Source organism: Temnothorax longispinosus, chromosome 3 (genome assembly GCF_030848805.1).
Source record: "Temnothorax longispinosus isolate EJ_2023e chromosome 3, Tlon_JGU_v1, whole genome shotgun sequence".
Lineage (NCBI taxonomy): Eukaryota > Metazoa > Arthropoda > Insecta > Hymenoptera > Formicidae > Temnothorax > Temnothorax longispinosus.
Window position 1 is genome coordinate 17,284,061 of NC_092360.1, and position 7,992 is coordinate 17,292,052.

Sequence of the window (7,992 nt, forward strand, 5' to 3'; positions counted from 1 at the left end):
ACTTCGTGGGAAAATGGATCCCAAATTTAGCTACGCTAACAGAACCTTTCAGAAAACTTCTACGATTGAAGCTAGGAAGAAGAGCAAACATCCAGAAGTTTTGGAAGACAGAACAAAAAAGGGCATTTCAAGATCTTAAGGAAGCTCTTACCAACATTAAAACGCTGGGGTACTACGACCCTGACGATAAGATCCAGGTCATAGCTGACGCGAGCCCTGTAGGTTTGGGCGCAGTATTAATACAAATAAATTCAAAGGGCCCCAGAATAATAGTTTATGGTAATAAAAGTCTCACCGATTGTGAAAAAAGATACGGCCAAACTGAGAAAGAAGCTCTAGCACTTGTGTGGGCAATAGAACATTTCAAAATTTATCTTTATGGAAAAAAGGAATTTGATTTAATAAGTGACCATAAGCCGTTGGAAACGATCTTTGGGAAAAAATCAAAGCCGTGCACCAGGATCGAAAGATGGGTACTTAGGCTACAGGCATACAACTATAAGGTGTTATATCCTCCGGGAAAGAACAACATAGCTGACCCACTATCAAGATTATGTGACACCTCCCAGTCCGAGCCATTTGATAACGAAAACTATATAAACTAGCTGATTGACTACACACTACCAGTCGCAGTGTCACTAGAAGAGATTACAAGACATTCGGGAAAAGACGAAGAAATTTTAAAAGTCAAGAAAGGAATAGTGGATGGAGTGTGGGACGAAAAAGTCAATAATTACAAGATTTTCGAAGAGGAACTATGCTTCCAGGATACAATTCTACTTAAACAAAACAAATTGGTAATTCATATCAAACTACGAAAGCGAGTCCTAAAGGCAGCGCATGAAGGTCACCCAGGGATTACAGCCATGAAAGGTTTTCGTACTAAGGTTTGGTGGCCCAAGATAGACAAGGATGCGGAGAGGATGGTGAGATGCTGTAAAGGTTGCACGCTCGTGTCAGCTCCTAACCCACCAAATTCCATGAAACGACGAACTTTTCCAACAGCACCATGGGTCAATGTTGCCATTGATTTTATGGGACCACTACCTAGTTCAGATTATTTATTTGTCATGGTAGATTACTATAGTCGCTACAAGGAAATCAAAATCATGAGAACCACTGACACGAAACACACAATTGGAGTGATGAAAGAAATTTTTTCAAGACTAGGATTCCCAAATACTATAACAGCAGACAATGGCCTACAATTCATAAGTAATGAGATGAAAACTTTTTGTAATGAAAATGGAATAGTACTTCACACTACCATACCTTATTGGCCCCAAATGAACGGCGAAGTTGAAAGACAGAATAGGGATATATTGAAGCGACACAAGATAAGCCAGATTGAAAAGAAAGATTGGAAACAGGACCTCTTACAATTTTTAATGATGTATAACAGTACCCCACATTCAGTAACGGGGAAAACACTTTTTGAACTTTTCTACGGCAGACAGTTCCGCGATAAAATACCTTCGTGGTTAGACTTGGAAAATCATCCAGTGGATCCAAAAACTAGAGATAAAGACAAGGAGAATAAGGAGAAAAGAAAACAATACAGCGATAGAAAAAGACATGCAACAGACAATGAGGTAATGGAAGGAGGAAAAGTTTATATCAAGAACGTCACTAAAGAAAACAAGACTACATCTACTTTTGACCCTACACCACATACAGTGGTAAGAGTAAACGGCACGTTCAAGTTAAAAATGAACAAACAGGTAAAGAGTATAGAAGGAACATAGTTCACCTCAAAAAGAAGGAAGGAGAATGGACAGTAAGTAGGAGGGTAACCACCACTTCTACACTCAGGCATCTCGCTTGCGGTTAGCCGGGTCGGCGGGTGCCTCGCTGCCGCGGGGGGAACGCCGTAAGCGGTGGGCGAGGGGGTCGAGGGACGGTGTTAAGGGTCATCGGAGAGGGGGCTACGCGGGGGGAAAAGATTGCTAGGCGAGGGGGGAGCGCGACGCGAGGGGACGGCTGTTTACTGGTATTGGTGGGGACCTTGGGAGTAAATTCCCTAGGCGGGTAAATGAGGAATATCGCGCCGCAGGGCCGCCAACGGGGGCTCGGCGCGGGGACACGGGCGTTCCGAGGGGGGGCGCTCGGAGCGGCGCTCGCGCCGTTACCGACCGTTTTGGAAAATCGCGCGCTAAGTTTTCTTTTTTCGCTCGCGCGCGTCCGGGCGCGTCCGGACTCGCCCGAACTCGTTCGAACTCGTTCGAGGTCGCTCCTCTCGACGTTCCGGGAAAAAAAATGCGTTCAAGGTCGTTCGTTTTGCGGGTCTCGATTGCCTTTCTTCGCTGTCGTTTTATTGTCGGTCCGAAGGTCGTTTCGATCCGCGTCGCGGATGACGCGATCGCCGCGACATCGGGGGTAAGCGAGGTCGCGCGGAGATAGGTATACGGATCTGGGAAAAAGGGGGAAAAAGAAAGAGAGAGCGTACAGATGAGATACGTATATAGTTTTTTATTCAGAAAAATAATACACGCGCGTTTACATTGTTTCGCTCGTATGAATATATACATATATATATTTGTAGACGCGACATTGTTATTAGGATCGGAAACAGAGCGCGGCGATCTTGCAGTCGACGATGTTGTCAGGATCGAAGAAATCACTCTTCAATATTGCAGTCTGAACCGAAGTTTCCATTTTTATCGCGTTGGCGGCTATCTCCCGATAGCGCGAAAACTTCGCGTCGACCTCCTCGGTCGCCGCGCTCAGCGCCCGGACGACGCGATCTATGCAAAATTGGAGATCGTACAGCGTGAGCAGGGTTTTGAGCACCATCGCCACGCAAGCCAGGTTGGGTAGCTCCATACGTAGGATCGGCGCGTTGTTGATCACTTCGAATCGCAGCGCCATCCCTTCGATCGACATCGGCGAGGGGGGGGGCGAGTTCCGTCGGAGAGACCGCGTTCCATGCACGACAATATGTCGCGTTTGCGCTCGACCAGTCCTTTCCACATGTCGAGCGTCAGGGAGATTTCCCTGCCTTGTTTGTCTCCCAGGGCGATATCTACGTACGGAGGCGTGATATGAATACTGTACCATGGCGACTTGATCGTGATACCTATGGCTATGTACTTGTAGCCAGTCGTCGTCAGCAGATAACGCGTCGTCAGGACGCGCACCGCGGGCAATTCGACGGGCTGGTCGGTGGGAGGGTGAAAGCTGGAACGAAACTTCTGATGATGACGACGATAATGACGATCGTCTTCGACGGGCGCGTCGGTGGGAGGATGAGAGCTGCGACGCGACTCCTGGCGATGAGGACGATAATGACGATCGTCCATCAAACTGATCTTTCGTATTTTATTGCTGTTGTCGTTCGCCTCCGAATCCGTCGTCTCCGGAGGGAAAATACTCCTCGGCGCGGGTCGATCGGCCAACATTGAGAACATTTCGCGCTGCGCGCTGCAGTAACCGTTCGTTTCTGATTTTTTTCCGACGCGTCGTATTCGGCCGATGATGCGACACTGATGCCTTGGGGGGGACACATTGGTATAAGTAGGAAAGATCTGACTTATGTCGCGCGTGGTGTGGTGTGGGAAATTTGCGCGGTCCTCTACTTCCTTCGGCGGATGCGGAGATTGGAGAGCTGAACGCCGGTGTCGTCATTGTTCGAATAATCGCTCGCCGCTGACGAGTTATCGTTGAGGCGTACGATTTGATCGAGGAGATCGCGCAACTGCTGCAACAGTTCGGCCCTAAGGCAGACGATATTTAGTATCCGCTAATCGAATTTACCGGCCGACGAGACGTCCTCGTAAATTCGTTGAATTTGTAGAACTGCGCCCGAGTGGTGAAGTACAGATTGCCGTCGACGTAGCGGAAGATCGACGTCACGCCGGTCGGTATTCCGAGAAACGTCGCCTCGAGGGGCGTAAAGGCGACTCTCTTGTCCTTGTCGCATTCGTCTATCTCGCCCACCGCGTTACCGTTGAACACGTTGAAGGAACGTTTTCTGTGAGTGTTCACCGCTCCGTTGATCAACGTGTTTTCGGGAAATCCTAGTTCTTACAAGGTCTTCGGCCAACCTGGCAGTGTAATTGTCGTGAAGAAAGCTCATGTGATTCGAAAGGGCTAAAGGTCCGTTGTACATCCTACCGTCCAGATCGATCTACCAAACGTAACGCTTGTACGAGATGTACATTCGATTTTCCAAAATCAATATCCCGTTCACGCGATCGAGGCTGCACAGGTCCGGCGATGGCGGCGGCGGCGGCGGCGGCGGCGGCGGCGCCGGCGTCCGACGCGGCGGCTCGTTCGTACTTTTTTCACCGTGCAGCCGGCGGCTGCGAGCGTGTCGCCTGCCTCAAAGCGGAAGCACGGGCCAGTGGTACGGGAAGATCGAGTATTGGAGCAACCGCTGATACCATCAAGGAAGCGGAAGGAGAAGGTGCCCGTAGATCGTATGCTAGAGAACGCGGCCTCCAAGGCGGAGCCGACGACAGCATGCCAACCGTCATATATACTCGCGGCAATAAAAGACACCGCACGCGTCTCAAACAGCATGCCCGATAGGCATGAGTAGATGTAAAAGGCGTGCGAAATGTACATAAAAGTTCACCGCGTAGGATTAAGGATGTAAATAATGACAACTGTCTTGAGTTATTTGATTTAGTTTATTATGATTTAGTTTATTTCGATTTTGTTAAACATACGTAGATAAGTTTCCTTTTATATATATAGTGATGGTTTTCCTTTGTTTAGTTTATTTTGATTAACATATCTAAATAAGTTTATTTTGGTTAACATTCATAAAGAAGTTTAATCTCATTAAAACATTGATTTTGATTTCCGTTACGTGACACACATGGGTTTTCTTTTGTTCCTACATACGTAATTTTGGTTTGAACATTCCCGACGAGATACGAGGAAAAGTCAGGGGGAAAAGTTACGCATAATCGGGCGAAGATTAAAAAAGGTTCTATGAACCGAGCCGGTTAAACGTAATTTAACTTCAATTAATTGACGAAGTAATGTTTAAACATAACGGAGAGGTAAGTAAAGGCAAGTTCAGGTAAAGTTTCAGAGTCGGAATGACTCAAGTTTAACGAACCATCAGCCGAGGCGAATAATCTTATAGAGAAGATTCCGGGGGAATTGAGAACCACTGTTACGCGATCCAAATTAAAGGCGCGTTCATAACGAGCGATAGGGTAAACGAAACGGCCGACCCACCGTGCAAATTGGGATTGAAACAATATCAGTGGATCGTAAGAGTCGTCGAAAACGCGAAACGGCCATCGATGGTCAAGCGGAGCGTGCGAGACCGGAAGCCGCCTTACCACGGAATGTGGTAAACGAACCGGGCGAACCAGCAATGCGATCGGGAAAATTCCAACGCGAGGGGATTAAGAACACCTCAAAGAGAGGGTTACCATCGACAATCGAGATAGCGAACGTACGAGTAGCGAGATCGCCTTACCATATGTCATGGTAAGAGAACCGAGCGAACCGCGAGTACAAATGACTAATTATTATCGATGCCAAATTGTTGCGGGCATCGCGAGAACACTACCGACACCGGCGATCGACAGGCCCAATGGGTAAATGGCGAGATTGAGTTACCAAGCGAAATGGTAAACAACCCAGGCGAACGAGGAGCCTTTCCGGCGAATAAACCATGCGAGCGCGTAATAGTTGTCAGGGCCGACGTGAGCATATGAACAAACGGCGTGCTGAACGCGCGGGACCAAAGGTCGAGATACCACGGAAGCGCGGCAACGGCCGGAGGCCAACGGGCCAACCGGGAGGCGAACAGAGGCCGAAAGCGCATCCAGGGCGTAGCAAGGAGCAGGCCACGACCATCGGTCAGCGGACCGGAAGTGGGGGAGGCGCTATAGCGATACCAGATACCCTTATAGGTTTGGAAGCACAGGGTATGTCCGGGCGCACGGATAACGGGTGACTCGGTAGTAAAAGAAGCGTGGTAAGCGGAACTTGCGACGTGGATGCGTTAGCGACGAAATCGTAACGGTCGAGCAATCACCGAGGGCTCAACAATTGAGACCACATTAAATAATTAATGCAAATTTAAGGCAAATGACCATCGGCCATACCACGCGGGGTTGGTAAGCGATCGCGGGCGAGCACGACGCGGTGCATCAAATGTCCATAGTGTTAAAGATAACGAATGTACACGCGAAGTTCCATTTTCTGGAAGGATCCTATATTAACAATAAAGGATAATTTTAATAAATTAAAGCTAAGGATACTGGAAAATGGAATGCTGCGCAAAATATTTATTCAGATGTACAAACAGCGAATGGATAGTCGAACAATGGGGCTTTTGTTCGTGGAGCACCTGCCCAACGAAACAATGGCTCAGGAACGCGGAAGCAAAACAGCATCACATCTGGGAAGCAGGTGTAGGCCACATCTGGTCCACAGACGTCCCAAAAGTAGGCGGAGCCATGCCAGAGTGGGGATGCAACCGGGAGCCTGGAGCCGGAGCAGAGCCCAGGGATCGGGGAATTCTTTGTCGGAGCCTTGTAGAGAACAGTCGATTCGGTCTTGCAAAGCCTTGCGATAGAAACTTAGACTCTCGGCGTTGAACATCCCGCGGTAGACGCGTTAACACTTTAAGACTTTGTTACGAAAATTTGTATCTGAAAATAGCATAAAATAGATTATATTTTATTATCTTAAAGAAATCAGAGTACTTAAATTCATTCGTGTGCGGTCAACTTACCTATAAGACATACCTATCTGATCCTGATACTTACCTGTCGGCGATCCTATATCCGTTCGGGGAGATCCAAAGGCGGTCCAGTGAAGGTCCAGGGCGAAGTCGGCGGTGCACAGCTGCAGTCCAGAGAAGGTCCGAGGTGCTTGGTCCAGCGGCGATCCTAGATCCGGCGGCAACGGGCGACTTGAAACAGAAAAGGGAAAGAGGAATCAGCGGGGCGTCATAAAGGTTGGGAAATTCAGATTATCCGAAGTAATCCTTTCTCGATTTGTTGGGTAAAAATCGAGTGGCGACCGTGTCAGAGACACATCTTTTGATAATAAGGGGGGTATCACTCGTCGGCCCGGTTACAACCGTACAAACGTTGAATATCGGCGATGTCGTTTTGGTCAAGCTTCACCGGATACTGCTGGTCTGGCTGTATCGCAAACATCACCGATGTTTTGCGCCTGTTGTGCACCAATCCGAGAGAGTGGCCGATCTCGTGCGTCAGCGTGTAATGCAGGGAGAACCTATCCGCGGGATGTTTATTGACGTAAATGTGCCACGGCTCGTCCCCGTCGACGTGCACCTCGGAGACGAATCCCGCTTGGTCCGTCGAGAGAGACGCGTGGGCGAGCACGTTGCCGGGGCCGTCGAATTTGTCCGAGCAAATTGCTCCGTTTACCTTGGTATTCGTGTTATAGTGACGTAGGCGTCGCCAAGATATTATAATGTCGGCATTCGACGTTTCGGAGCGTTCAAACGTCAATGCCGAATGCTGCGACCACAGGTCGAATGCGGCCCGCGCCGTGCTCAGTTCGGTCTCGTCGGCTAAGTGAAAATGCCACGTCAGGTGCGTCTTCGGCCATTTGGACAGGCTTGCTTTCGTTCCGTGCTTCAGGATATCTCGGAAACCGCATCGCGGTTTACTCATCAATTGCAGCGTTTCGTTGTTGGGCGTTCCGTCGCCGGGTAAATCGTAGTAATTCTGAAAATCCTCGAAGGCTTTGCGAAGAACGTCGTTTCGTCTCTGAGCCGGAACCGCGTCTACGTCTTTGGACAGATATCCGTATTTCTGCAGGTAATCGAACGGTGAGCGCGTAATTTTCGTCCGTAATTGTGGGATTGATGCACCTCGCGGCGATAAAACACGCGGTTAACGCGATTACGCGCGCGAGGCGCATCGTCGAGAGCGAGAGAGACGGCGGAACTGCGATGACGGCGCGTTGCGGTTTGAGCGCGATCTCGACGAGCGCTCCGGATGTGAACGTTTACGCGAGGACGCTCGTTAGCGATAACGCGGATATATT